The sequence below is a fragment of the Melanotaenia boesemani genome, chromosome 17, assembly GCF_017639745.1.
Source record: "Melanotaenia boesemani isolate fMelBoe1 chromosome 17, fMelBoe1.pri, whole genome shotgun sequence".
In the NCBI taxonomy this organism is placed as follows: Eukaryota; Metazoa; Chordata; class Actinopteri; order Atheriniformes; family Melanotaeniidae; genus Melanotaenia; species Melanotaenia boesemani.
The window spans coordinates 4,828,596-4,843,924 of NC_055698.1; the positions used below are offsets into that span (position 1 = coordinate 4,828,596).

General features: G+C 41.6%; 1 protein-coding gene across 3 annotated transcripts in view; it reads left to right on the plus strand.

Annotated features, from left to right (window-relative positions):
• hivep3a (HIVEP zinc finger 3a) overlaps window positions 1-15,329 on the plus strand; it is a 58,880-nt gene that overhangs the window by 14,763 nt on the left and 28,788 nt on the right. For 2 of the 3 annotated variants that reach the window (XM_042012216.1, XM_042012215.1), the window contains exon 1: window positions 14,259-14,380. The exons of the other annotated variant lie outside the window; for it this stretch is intronic. The gene's annotated coding sequence lies outside the window, so the exon portion shown is untranslated. Of the gene's footprint in view, window positions 1-14,258; window positions 14,381-15,329 lie in introns of those variants that run through there. 3 annotated transcript variants of the gene reach the window in all.

Consider the following 15,329-nt stretch of genomic DNA (forward strand, 5'->3'; position numbering starts at 1 on the left):
AGTCCAGTTAGCAGCTTTTCCTGACTCACAGTGAGGCTTTGGTGGTGGACCCCCCCGCAGATTAGCGTGCGGTGCATTACTGAAACTATTAAGAGGCATGGTTTACACATTGGTGGTCCATGCTGCACATCAGCTTCTGGAACATTTTAACAAAGATAAGAAAGCTTTTGTTAGTGAAATGATAAGTTTAAAAAAAACCATGTTGACCAGCATGTGAGTTGCACCCTGTTAAAAGAAACCAGATTCAGTGACCTGCTGTACTACTGGGGAAGGACATTTATACAACACAACAGCATTTACAGCTGCTGGAAAGGTCACAGGAATACCTTCCAGGAGCAGAATCACAACCCAAGATCTGAATCTAAATTCACAGGTTTGGTAAAAGTGATAGTTGGACACACAGATGTCTGAAGCATGCCTACATCTCTGGGCTAACGGGCCAACCCACAAGTTCTGTCAGTTCAGTCTGACATTTGCTCTGATTTGAATCAGGAAAGTCTTTTATCATTTTTATTCATTCGTTCGTAATCTGTACCGTTTAATCCAATTCAGGGTCGCAGGGAAGCGGCAGTCACCCAGCAATTAACAGGTGAGAGGCAGGTAAACCTGGACAGGTTACCACTCCATCGCAGGACCAACACAGATACAAACAACCACTCAAACTCACACCCACGGGGAATTTAGAGACACCGGTTAACCTAACATCACGTGTTTGGACTCTACCACTGCGCAACCAGTCTTTATCTTCATGTCTTATCTGGAATAGGGAAGCGCAGTGGTTGTCATGTTCTTCCAGGGGAAACAACTAATTTCAGCCAAAATAAAGCCCACATTAGAGCTGACCAAATTTATAAATCATGGTTTATAAACCAGCTCTACTGGCTTCTTGGTACTGGGTTGGAATCGTTTAAGTATGAATGGCTGTGAATCACATTTTCCTCTCGCTAACTGGAAAATCACTGCTGTAGATTGGCTAAAAGAAATCCATGTATCTCCATCCTATCCCTGAACTAATCCTTCTCACAGAACTAATTAGAAGCAGGTCTTGTGCTGCATCGTGATTCTGTTGCTTACAACGAAGACGAAAACCTGTTCATCCGTTGGCTTACCGCAGGACAATGGGACAACCAATGAAGACGAAAACTGGTTCATCTGTTGGCTTATCGCAGGACAACGAGACAACCAACGAAGACGAAAACCGGTTCATCTGTTGGCTTATCGCAGGACAACGACACAACCAACGAAGACGAAAACCGGTTCATCTGTTGGCTTATCGCAGGACAACGACACAACCAACGAAGACGAAAACCGGTTCATCTGTTGGCTTATCGCAGGACAACGAGACAACCAACAAAGACGAAAACCGGTTCATCTGTTGGCTTATCGCAGGACAACGAGACAACCAACGAAGACGAAAACCGGTTCATCTGTTGGCTTATCGCAGGACAACGAGACAACCAACGAAGACGAAAACCGGTTCATCTGTTGGCTTATCGCAGGACAACGAGACAACCAACGAAGACGAAAACCGGTTCATCTGTTGGCTTATCGCAGGACAACGAGACAACCAACGAAGACGAAAACCTGTTCATCTGTTGGCTTATCGTAGGACAACGAGACAACCAACGAAGACCAAAACCGGTTCATCTGTTGGCTTATCGCAGGACAACGAGACAACCAACGAAGACGAAAACCGGTTCATCTGTTGGCTTATCGTAAGACAACGAGACAACCAACAAAGATGAAAACCGGTTCATCTGTTGGCTTATCGCAGGACAACAAGACAACCAACGAAGATGAAAACCGGTTCATCTGTTGGCTTATCGCAGGACAACAAGACAACCAACGAAGACGAAAACCGATTCATCTGTTGGCTAATGCAGGACAGCGTCAGAGTAAAACATGGAGCTGCATCAGGTACTAGGTACTAGGGGCTGAACTTTAATCGAGTTCTTCCACGCCTGATCACGAGACATTTCTCCCGACTATCATCCTGCAAACCCGTATGTTTTGGTTGTGTTTACCCACAATGCCCTATGTTGTAGTCCACTTTCTGTATTTGGTTCAATTGTATTCACACTTCCCCAAACACACCAGACTTTCCGTGGACATGAACTAGGATTCGAATCAGGACTGCGGATGAATGTACCCACAGAAGTCGCATTACCTCCACATGCCCGTCAGACTAGAGTACCAGTCGGATTTTGCGTCAGCCATCGTGTTTTTTACGGTGTATGAGCTAACTGCTCTAAAATAAATGCAAACTCGTCGCCTCAAAAGCTTTTACTTCATTTGATTGAGTAGAACGAACCAAAATGGTTTTAGTTTGTTGAACTTATACGAACTTGATCAGTTTGATTTTGCTGTAGTTCCGACCTCTCCGTCATGCGGTGGCAGCTGCGTGAATAATAACTAGGAAGTGGAGAGCAGTGATATGACACCAGCATTGATTACAAATTCTTCATCATCATCATCATTCTACCAACTAAACTGTATTTTATGTGTAGAACATGTCGTCTAGACACTGAAATGCTGCTGGAAGGATTACTGTTGATATGAGGTAGGGCTGCCACAAACGACTATTTTGATAATCGATTAGTCATCGATTATTTTTTCGATTAGTCGACTAATCGGATCATATATAAATTGGATACAAAACCTAGATTTTACATCTAATTTACATATGATTATATTATGAGGTATATGCTAACTAAAATAAAGACGATTAAGATGGTAGTTCATTAAACCTTTAATGAAATATGCAGCCTGTAGCAACAAACACGTATCATAAAGTGCAAACAGTTGATGGAATAAGGATAAGGCACTGGCCAAAACAACACAAAATACTTTTTTTCCATCATTCGTCTCTGGCTTCAAACAGAGCTACATTCACATCAAATGAGGTAGGCACTTGAAAATAAGGAATATTACCAGTAATTAACTTTTGGTCTCACAGACTGAACTGTAACAAAACTACATAAAAAAAAGTGCATTTTACTCAGTACTCACAACTGTAGTCAACTTGACCACACGCTCTCTCTACAGTCCCAGACTACAGAAGGCTCTTGTTTGTAGCCAGGAAAGTTAGCATTTCTACATGTTTTGTTAAAAGGCTTGCTCTCTTTTGAGAGCAGATGTTCCCTGCTGCAGAGAAAATCCGCTCTGATGGGGTGGATGTTGCAGGGATGCAGAGAAAAGATTTGGCTAGCTTTGATAATGTGGGGAAACGCCCTTCATTTTCCCTCCACCATTTGAGGGGATCATCCTTTTTGGAGAGCGAGGCCTCTCCAAAGTACAGCCGAACTTCACTTATCACAACTTGGTTCTTTCGGTCCTCCTCAGATTCTCCATCTTCATTTTCACTCTGACTGTCGGTGTCAGACTGAAGGAGGATTTCCAGAGCACTCCTGACATGTGACGTGTGTGCTAACTAAGGTTAATCAAATCGTCATCACTTATGTTAACATTTGCAGCTATCGGTATGAGAAAGTAAGTTTTACGCTAATGTTGTTAGCTTAGCCAGTTAGCTTACCTAGACGACGGTCCACCTTCCTCGTTGTCGCAATCAGCCACAATGTGCTTCCTTTTCAGGTGCTCGTGCATCGCACTTGTACTGTTGTGGAAGGCAAGTTTTGCCTTGCAGATAACGCATTCGACAGCTTTTTCTTCTGTTTTCTTAAAATGTTCCCACACTTTAGAAGTCCGTTGCCGGGTAGCCATGATGATACAAAAGCCCGTCTGGTTTTACTTCCGGTGACATCACGTCTGACCCCGATTACCTCTACTGCGCATGTGTGCCATGGACAGAAACGCAGAGGCGGCAGTGGAAAATGCCGCTGCAGGTTTCTTTTTAAAATAACGAAGCTTCGACTATTAAATTAGTTGTCGACAATTAAAATAGTCGACATAATTGTGACTAGTCGACTAATTGTGGCAGCCCTAATATGAGGTCAATATGGAGACCAGGAACTGGTTTCCTCCCAGCAAGAGGTCTGGAGCTGGAGATCATCAAGGAATCATAAGATGATTTCTTTTTCTTTTTTTTAACATTTCATTATTCCAAATTAATACAAAACAAGAAGATAAAGTAAAAGCAAACAAGAGAAAATCTGAGACGTTTTAGCCTAAATGATGGAAAATGGACATTACAGTTTTTTTAACTTTATTTTACATCTTCCTGAAATAAATTTAAACCGTTTGTGTCAACCCAAGAAGTAAAAATAAAAATTAAGTACATTATAATCAAGATTAAAATGAAGTTAGATCTACTAGATATAATGACAGGGCCACAAACTGCCCAGCTGCTGGACTTCCAGTTTTAGGTTCCACCTTCTGCTTTCCTCAACATTATGTAATTAAATGTTTAAAAAAATCTAACTTTTAACATTTGTATAATTTGTAGAAGCATCCACGTCTGCATCGCAATGCTTCTATAAAATGACTTTTATCTCCACCCCCGCCACCAAACACATCTACATGTGACCTCTGACCCCAGTGTCCTCCTTCAGTTTTACCTGAGGATGAGGAGGCTGATGATCTTAGTTTCAGACATTCTTGGTTTGGGATTGGGACTAAGGTTTTGCAGGAAATTGCTCATGCTGCCACCTCCATCAACAACTTGATCTGAACATGCTCTTCAGTAACTAGTAGTTCAGTCCACATCCGGCCTTCTAAACCAAACTATCTCCTCACAACAGATCTGTCATGTTTAACAGCTGCTTCAGCTTCACTTTCTGAACTTTCTCCATCTATTTTCACCTTCAACACCAGCTGCTCTGCTGCAGGTTGGATGGTGCTACAGAGAAAACGGTCCCCTAAAACATTTTCCAGCTGTAGGTTTAGTGGTGCATTAAAGTTAATTAATGAATGCAGGAAATCAATGGATTGCATTGAATCTTTAAATTAACCTTGTGCTAAGCATGCACAGCAGGCATATTTTTATATAGAAAACTGTTTCAGATATGAACTAAAAGACATAATAAAATTTAAATACAAACACCCAGTAAAAAAAGACATAATTAGAAAAATAATACAAATAAAAAAAAACACAAACAAACTGCTACAAGACTGAGAATAATAGTTTCTTCATACACCGCAAAGTGCAGGCAATGTGGGAGAGCCCCCTCCACATGATTCCCAAATAAATAAACATCTACATCACATAGACAAAAGAGGAGACCAAGCTAGAAGAAAAAATATGTGTCACAAATGGAACTGACAGATTAAAAAGCAGGTAACAGTAAAAACAAAAACTCCCTTTTAACTGGAATGAAAAGCTCAGCCTGTTCAGGGTGGAGAGGACAGGAAAGACTCCTGCTGGTGAAGGGAAACAGAAACACATTATTGACAACAATAATGTCTGATATTTATACATGCAGAGTAGTACAGGAAGGAGCCCGATGCATCATGGGATGTCCCAAGCTTAGACGTCTCCACAGCAACCTCGAGCAGGACGGAAGTCTTCTACCCAGGAAATCACATTTACATAGTTTATTTCTAAGTTATTAATAAAGAACGCTGAAAATAGAGAAATTGTTTAAATCTTTTTGAGCAAATCTTTAATGTACAGATGGGTCTTTCTGGTCCATAAAGGTCCACTGGTACACATGTGAACTAGCATGTTATTGGAACTTTTGGTAATAAAGCACCCACCTCTGCTCAACATCTGTCAACGTAGTCCAATGTTGTGACATCCAGAGGACGGCGTAGTCGCCGTCTGCTGGTCATGTGACGGCTATCTGAGGCCATCAGGGCAGGTAAAGGTTGAGAGGGGCATCTGTTCTGTTGGGACTGGTGGCTGTGTAGTGGAGGGGTGAGTCTCTGGTCTGTGGCTGGGGTCTGGCGGGAGGCAGGGGGAACTTGTGGTTGTGGTTAAATGCTGGGATTTATTGGTTGAGTTTGCACACAGCAGCTTTGTAGATCCAGACACAGCATTTAATTTATTACCAGGGAGAGTTTACCTGAACAAGACCCTCTTCATTTACAGTTTTACATGTTTCTTACATAAAACATGCCGTCCTACATTTGACATGATAAATTTAACGCACCTGCAGCATATTTATTTAATACAACCCGCTACTCGTATGTTAATGATGTGGACTCTTCTTACATTTTCACTCAGATTTTCAAATGGATTTAGGCCTTGTTCAGCTTCTTGTGGTTGGTTTAATCTCCAGCAGAAAAGATAAGCGTATACTTTACAGAACTAATGCTCGAACAAGCAGGGCTGGAGAGGACAAACCCTGTGATCTAAGGGTTTTAATGATGGTTCACTCCAAACTGAGCTGTATACTCTCATGTGTCACTGGCTGGAAGTCTCAGGTGCTGCATGCTTAACTTGGACAGGCCATGTTTAAGGTCAGGGTTTATCACCTCTTCATGGAAAATCCATCATCAATCCTAAAAGATCCAGTAGACCTCCAGTGTGTATATATATATATATATATATATATATATATATATATGTATGTATGTATGTATGTATGTATGTATGTATGTATGTATGTATGTATGTATGTATGTATGTATGTATGTATGTATGTATGTATGTATGTATGTATGTATGTATGTATGTATGTATGTATGTATGTATGTATGTATGTATGTATGTATGTATGTATGTATGTATGTATGTATGTATGTATGTATGTATGTATGTATGTATGTATGTATGTATGTATGTATGTATGTATGTATGTATGTATGTATGTATGTATGTATGTATGTATGTATGTATGTATGTATGTATGTATGTATGTATGTATGTATGTATGTATGTATGTATGTATGTATGTATGTATGTATGTATGTATGTATGTATGTATGTATGTATGTATGTATGTATGTATGTATGTATGTATGTATGTATGTATGTATGTATGTATGTATGTATGTATGTATGTATGTATGTATGTATGTATGTATGTATGTATGTATGTATGTATGTATGTATGTATGTATGTATGTATGTATGTATGTATGTATGTATGTATGTATGTATGTATGTATGTATGTATGTATGTATGTATGTATGTATGTATGTATGTATGTATGTATGTATGTATGTATGTATGTATGTATGTATGTATGTATGTATGTATGTATGTATGTATGTATGTATGTATGTATGTATGTATGTATGTATGTATGTATGTATGTATGTATGTATGTATGTATGTATGTATGTATGTATGTATGTATGTATGTATGTATGTATGTATGTATGTATGTATGTATGTATGTATGTATGTATGTATGTATGTATGTATGTATGTATGTATGTATGTATGTATGTATGTATGTATGTATGTATGTATGTATGTATGTATGTATGTATGTATGTATGTATGTATGTATGTATGTATGTATGTATGTATGTATGTATGTATGTATGTATGTATGTATGTATGTATGTATGTATGTATGTATGTATGTATGTATGTATGTATGTATGTATGTATGTATGTATGTATACAGTGTAACAGACATCCGCCTGTAACAGCAGACCTCTGTGTATAATAAGAGACCTCTAATACAGTAGTCTGCATTATCAGGCAACAACCAGCAAGCATGTTAAAGTTTACATCTCTACAGTCCAGAACTAATGGAAACCTCTACTTGTGGTAGACATGATGAATTTAGTGGGTTCTGACCCACGATACTTGAGTAATCTGTGCACACACATTAGGGATGGCCACACTGAAAGTAAATCTGGAAACCCTGAAAGAAACCACGGTTTGACTCCAGCTTTGACTTGAATCCTTCTTTCTGTCCCAGTTTTTTTTTCTTACTTTCACACGAAGATTTACAGCAGTTTTACCTTAATTATTTATTTCTGTTTAACACCAAGACTGTTTTTTCCCTGTTTTTGATCCACCTGGTTTTTATTTATCTAAACTAGTCTGTAGAAGTTTAAGCTTTTAATCCCAGTATAAACCACTCTGTAGAAGTTGAAGCTTTTAATCCCTGTATAAACCGGTCTGTAGCAGCTGAAGCTTTTAATCCCAGTATAAACCAGTCTGTAGGAACTCGTCAGATTGTCTGATTATGAGGCTAAAATGAATGTATCAATAAATATAGCAGCATAAAGGCCGACCAGCACAACATACACTACCGTTCAAAAGTTTAGGGTCACTTCCCTATTGAAGCCAATGGCAAGTGACCCCAAAGTTTTGAAAGGTAGTGTAGATCATGTGCAACCAGCAACAGGAACAAAGAAGTGGCGATGTATTTAATCACCTCTCAGACCATTGCTGTCTACTACTTCTTTTTTTTTTTTTTTTTTTTTTTTGCTCTGAACATCACAAACTCTTTCATTATCAACGTGTTTATTGTCTGAAACAGATGTAGGAACTCAGCAGTGAACTCTGCACTGCCCTCTGGTGGATGTACAGGTGAACAGCAATGGGCAGTTAAAGGACGCGGGAGTATTTTGGCAGTGGTGTTTGACATTTGAACATGTAAAGGGAGGATAAATGGACCATAAATCTAGTAAAGATTATGCGTTAGTTGAAGCTTGGACTGGCCAACTTAGTGACTTTTTTTTTTTTTCTTGACGCAACATGTTTGTTTTGGACAAATAGTGCATGAATTTGATTTAATTTCACCATTTAAGAAGATTTAGCCTCATGGAGATTTAAAATCTCTTCACCAAGCATGACCTGGCCAAAAAGCCAGAACAAACCCATGTAGCACAAAACAAACCGACATCACCTTTTAAACCCAAGTATGAAGTTTCCCACTAAAGTGCTTATAATTGACTTAAATTCTCTCAAGGAGTTTTATTAGCTTGAAATTGTTTCAGTAGAAAGCTAGAGGAGCTATGTCCAGGATGGTTTTATAAAAACCACTCAATGTGAAAGTCTAGCTTATAGACTATAGGCTATATTGCAGTAGCATATAAATCAAGCGATATCCAGCCATCCATCCAGCCAGCGTTGTGGGGGCAGTGGCCTAAGCAGAAGAAGTGGGTTGGCTCTGATCTCCTCCTGGATGACTGAGTTTCTCACCCTATCTCTAAGGGAGAGTTCAGACACCCTGAGGAAGAAACTCATTTCAGCCGCTTGTATTCATGATCTTGTTCTTTCGGTCACTACCCACGGCTGGTGACCATAGGTGAGGGTAGGAACGTAGATTGACTGGTAAATCAAGAGTTTATTCTTTCAGCTCAGCTTCTTCTTCGCCATGGCAGATTGATGCAGGGAGATAACTGCAGATGCTGCATGATCTTCCTGTCGATCTCCTGCTCCGTCTTTCCCTCACTCCTGAACAAGATACATACTGGAACTCCTCCACTCAGGGCAGGACGTCATTCCCGACCCGGAGAAAACAGTCCACCCTTTTCCAGTTGAGGACCATGGTCTCGGATTTGGAGGTGCTGATTCTCATCCCAACCTCTTTGGGTGTGATTTCCACGGCTACTAATGATGTCAACTTAATTGTTGTAGCCATTTTGGTTATCTTACATGATAGTTCAACTGTAGATGGTGTTATCACGTGATGTTGCACTAGATAAAATCTAACTGCTGGTTAAGATGTGGTCTCTACTGTTGTTTCTGTCGGTATTCCTGATTCGCTGATGACAACAGAAAAAGAACATAAAAGGATTTACTGAGTTGTAGCTGGATGGCCAATTAGGCTGGCCATATAAACTAATTGTGGCTATATTTGAAATTCAAATAATAAAATCCTACTAATTATTATAAGCAAAATAACTTCCATGAATAGTACAGACTCTTTAAATTGTCATTTATAACTTAGTTTAAATCCAATTAATCAATTTAGTAATACTCAATTAACCTAAATATTAATTTACTTTATGTCTTTATGTCGACTTCTGCAAATAAAATGGTGAAACTGAAATCGAGCATAAACACCTACAGCTTTTGCATCTTCAAAAGTAGACCATTATTTATACTGTGCAGCCACAGCTAAATGTTAATGTATTGTTTAGCTTGAGGTACAAAATGAATCCACCCTGTTGAGAGAGAGGAAAAGAAATAAAAGTGTTGTGGAAGCTTATCTATTTCCATCATGTCTCTCGTCCTACATTCCAAGAAAAAGAGAAAACCCTGTTGTGGAAATGTTTGGTAGCATGATGTTCACTGTGTGACGAGGTCAGTCAGATAAACCCCAGCTGCACCGACAGCAGTCAGCTGTGGAAAAAGTCCATACTGTTTACACCTCCACATCTGGGAGCCAACCCTGGTCTTCATGTCATCATCAAATAATACTAGAACTAGAAAAAAAAATGCATTAAAGGAATCATCTCCTCATGAGCCGCCACCTTACCGTGGTAGGGTAGTTTGCGTGTCCTGACAGTCCTAGGAGCTATGTTGCCATGGGGCCCCTGGTAGGGTCTCTAGGGGAGAGACCAGACTATGCACGGCTCAACAGAACCCTATGATGAGTCAAATCAATTAATCCAGGTTTCCTTTGCCCAGACATGGTTCACTGAGGCCTCCTTCTGGAGACAGGCCTGGGAGTGAGGTATGGAGGTGAGCGCCTGGTGGCCAGGCCTTTGCCCATGCAGCCCAGTTAGGCTCAGCCTGAAAGGGTGACATGGGTCACCACCCCTCCTGTAGACTCACCACCTGCAGGCCGTAGCTGTCGGGTGCAGTGTGAGCTGGGCAGAGGCTGAAGGCGCTGACCCTGGCGGTCTGATCCTTGGCTGCAGAAGCTAGCTCTTGGGACATAGAACATCACCTCTCTGGCGGGCCTTGAGCAGAACTGGTGCGTGAGGTTGAGTGGTTCCGGCTAGATATATTTGGACTCACCTCAATGCACAGCTTGGTCTCTGGAACTACTGTCCTCAAGAGGGGCTGGACCTTCTTCCACTCTGGAGTTGTTCCTGGTGAGAGTCGCCGAGCAGGTGTTTGCATACTCATTGCCTCCCAACTTGGCATCTGTACGTTGGGGTTTACCCCGGTGGACGAGAGGGTAGCCTCCTTCCGCCTTCAGGTAGGGGTACGAGTCCTGACTGTTGTTTGTGCTTCTGCAGAAACTGAGTGGTGTTTGTTATTGGACTTCTGTGCTTGTCATGGATTGTCCATAATGAACACCATGTTCAGGCATAAGAGTGTCTGCATGCGCACTTGGCACCAGGACACTCTAGGCCGCTGTTCGATGATCTACTTTGTAGTTGTATCATCGGACTTGCGGCCACATATCTTGGACACTCGGGTGAAGAGAGGAGCAGAGCTATCAACTGATCACCACCTGGTGGTGGTTTGGCTCAGATGGTGGGGGAGGATGCCTGTCAGGCCTGGCAGACCCAAATGTGTTTTGAGGGTCTGCTGGGAATGTCTGACGGAGTTCCCTGTCAACTTCCATCTCTGGCAGAGCCTCTATTCTGTGCCTCTATTGTTGAGGCAGCCAACTGGAGCTGTGGCCGTAAGGTCATCGGTCCCTGTCATGGCGGTAATCCCCGAACTCATTGTTGGACACAAGCAGTGAGGGATGCCGTCAAGCTAAAGAAGGAGTCCTATCGGGCCATTTTGGTAGTCAAAGGAACAAATAAAGTAATCCTAGGAATGAGTAAAGTAGATTTAAGATCGAGAAAACTAATACCAGGAAAAAGTAAAGCAATACCAGGAGGTTTTTTGACGCATGGGGGCTACCGTTGTTGCAATATGTGAGAAAGTGAGATGCTAGAATGCGATGTATGTTAGAATGCCGTACACCAGGGGTGTCCAAAGTCGGTCCTCAAAGGCCACTTTCCTGCAGGTTTTCAGTGTTTCCTGTTTCAATACACCTGACTCCAATTAAATAGATCCAGCAGCCTATTAAGCTTTGCACAATGACTCATTGATTTGAGTCAGGTGGTTTTGGAGCAGGGACACATAGAAAACCTGCAGGATTGTGGCCCTTGAGGACCGGAGCTGGACACTCCTGCCGTACACGATTCAAATGTTAGTTGGAAATCATTCATACACAATGTCCCTTTAAGAGCCTGTAGCACTGTGGAAGGACAGGAAGCTGTCTGCTCTCTGATTGGACAGTTTGATTAGTCACCATCCAATCAGACGTAAAAAGACAGGGACAAATTCTGCAGATCCTTTTCTGCACATTCGCAAACTTGATTTTTCAGGCAGATTTATTTTGCAAGATGACAAACTTGATTTGCAAACACAGACTGAAATTATTTGCAAGCATTCAATTACAGCTGCAACATCTTTATGACTTTATACTTAGCTCATAGAAGGTCCTGGTCTGGTTTTATCTCAGAACTTGGTCATAACTTCTGTCACCACATTCAGGCTATGAAGGATCAGACATGAGTCTCCAACATCTGCACAGCAACAATGATCTAGAGAAGACGTCTCCTTGTTTCCTTTTGCTGTTTCACTCTCACAAGATATCTGAACCTGGTCTATCTGCATAGATGTGTGCATAGCTGTCTGATGGCTGGTAGATTTTACAGCTGATAGATGCACCTGCTTTAGCAAACATGTACAATAACAACACTTTGGATTTATATGTGACGGTGTGAACCATGAACCACTATTTTCCTCCTGATCAGCTGAACCATAAACACACACAAGAGAGAAAAGCTGATCGGCTGATCACCGATAGCCTCAGAGAGAAGGGGAGGAAGAGGCTGCGCTGGGCAGACACAGAGACGACCAGAACCGTTACGTTGGGGTAAAACTATGTGAGAAGTTTTCTATTAAAAAAAATGCAGGTGATGAACCCTCTCACCATGAACGTGTGAGTGTTAAAACATCCTCATCTCTCACACCCTCAAATCCATGCATAAAGCCAGCCGGATCACCTTTTTCCATATTGCCCCTAGACACCTCCATGTCTCACCGTCATTAATGGCAGATGCTGCACATGCGTTAAAAATTTTAACATAATTACATAAATTAGTTACCACCGCTAAGAAGTTATTTTGGACAGCCTTACTTATTACTGTAGCAAATGATAAGTAAGTGTCAGTAAAATGCTCAAGATGTGTTGACTAAATGCCGCCTGAATGATTGTTTGAACGAAGGAGGAGGCTGAGGAGGTGGAGGAAGGATGTGTGACCCAGAACAAAGGGATGAAGAAGCGATGCCATAGCTGTGAAACATGCTGACCTGTCTGGTCAGAGCCAATGGATGAAGTGGATGGAGATGTCTGACGTGGTGGGTCTAGCTCCTATACTTTATACCAGCCCTTCACATTCAGAAGCAGCAACTAATAATCAGCACTTCTATGTCCTGATCAGAGACATTCTTACTCCTTGTTAGCACATCTTACATTAGGCGTTTAAAGCTTGATCACGAATCTAAAAGAAGAAAAATTTGGGGGCCAAGAGCCAGACTTTCCATCAGTAGGGTTAGGAAGCCTGGTTTCGACACCCCTGCAGTAAACTTTCCCAAGCAGGCAGAGAAGTATGATTCCTGAAAATTTAGAGTTAGATTGTTGGTCTTGTAATATAATTTAGTCAAGCTGCCGAAAGATGCAGGTAAACCTAAACGAGAGTTGATGATCTACATTATTTTTCCCTTTCAGTGGTTTACGTTCTGTCAAATGTAAAAAAAAAAAAAAAAAAAATTACACCTTTTTGTGAAAGAGGACCATGGCTTAATGAATCTGAACAACACATTTACATTTTTTTCTTTCTTAAGAACAGAGCTAACTTCATTCATCTGCACACTTCACAGCACACTAATTCATTTAACCTCCATGGTCCTGGTGCAGCATAAATACCTTTTCCTTGGCTGACCAGGCGGGTCTCTCACCGCCTGTTTTCACCCCCTGGATGGTATTCCCTCAACACGTCCAGCCTGCTGACAAGCGTCACCAGTTAAACATGGCATAAAATCAGAGTGATGTCAGAGTTGCATTGCACCATTTGCTCTGTGGACATGTTCCAGTGCTGCTCTTTCAGCCAGATCCCTATGACCCCCTCCCCCCTTTCTGAGAAAGCAGCAGCTATATCTTTACATGCGTGGTGGAAAATTAGACCTCAATGGGAAAACTGTGTTTTAAAAATAAGAAGTAACCCCCTTCCACCTCCTGTCCCAGTCAAATTCCAACCTGGACCCTCACCCTGCCTCCTCTACCTCTCACTGCTCTGCCAGCTGTGCAGCCGGACGCTGCTGCCAAAAGAAACACAAGCTTACGTCGACTTCCAAATATGGAGTTGCTGCTTTACTTTGACCCAAAAGAGAGACACTGAGAGGTGGATGGGGAGGTGGAGATGGACAGGGAGAGCGTGTCGCCTCCTCCTCATTCATACGCATCATATACTCCACTACCTGTTTGTCAGTGCAGTGCACGTAGAGCAGAGACTCGATTACCTCTCCTCATCGTCACTCTCATTCATCCTTTTCCTGTCTCTCCCTCTCCTTCCCGTCATTCACAAACGGAGGACCGCACCACCTGCAACCAGGTAAAGGAAAAAAAAAAAACGAGAAAATCTACTGACGTCCTTTTGTGATCTGCAGTGATTTGGTGTGTGAAGTGTGTGACGTGATGCAGAGACGGCGGGGTTTTCTTCATTCATGTCTTTGTTGCTGCACGAGGGAGCCAGCGAGCAGTGGAAAAACACTGTTGTGCTTGCACATTTGGATTTCTAAACGTGCACGCGACACATCTTCTGCAGCAGGAGTGTGTGTCTGTGTCTGAATGAGGAAGAGGAGGATGCATGCTGTGTGTGAATGAGGAAAAGGAAGATGCATGTATGAAGGCTTAGAGCGAGAGTGAATGAGCTCCATGTGTTGAGCTTACAGCCTCCTCCTGTAGACCTGTGGGAGCATGAAGCGTCTCTAGACAGCTGCTGGTGAAGCTGTGCTTTTCTAACAGTGTTGTAAATGCACAGCTGACATCGCCGTGGAAACGCAGCAGCACGCGACTGTATTTGCAGGGCTGCTCAGGTCAGATGAGTTGGTAAGATAATGGAGTCACATCCAGTAAATAATTTTTTTTAGTTTAGATAGGACCAAATTTTTAAAGCAATTTATGGTTGTCTTTTTAAATCAGGAAAAAATAGCTAAATGTACCAGTTCTCAGTTTTAATACACATTCAAGACTCCTAAATTATTGATTGTAATTTATTTATTTATTTTTGGAGATGCGTTCTCTCTAAAAATCAGCAGCTTTTGGAGGACGGCACCTCCGCCTACCTCGCTCTCTGTTGTCGGTGAGGATGCTGGAAGATAAATTTAGCCCTCCAGCTCTCCTTCCATCTGCTACCACATGGTTTAGGGCCGTTACCATAGGAACTGCTGCTGGGTGCCCATTAATGTGAGGAGAGGAAATTGACAAGATTTTTAAAAAGCCATTTATGCAGTTGTCTTTCTCTGTTCACATTTTAGATTTGTTCTCATGTTTTTGTTTTT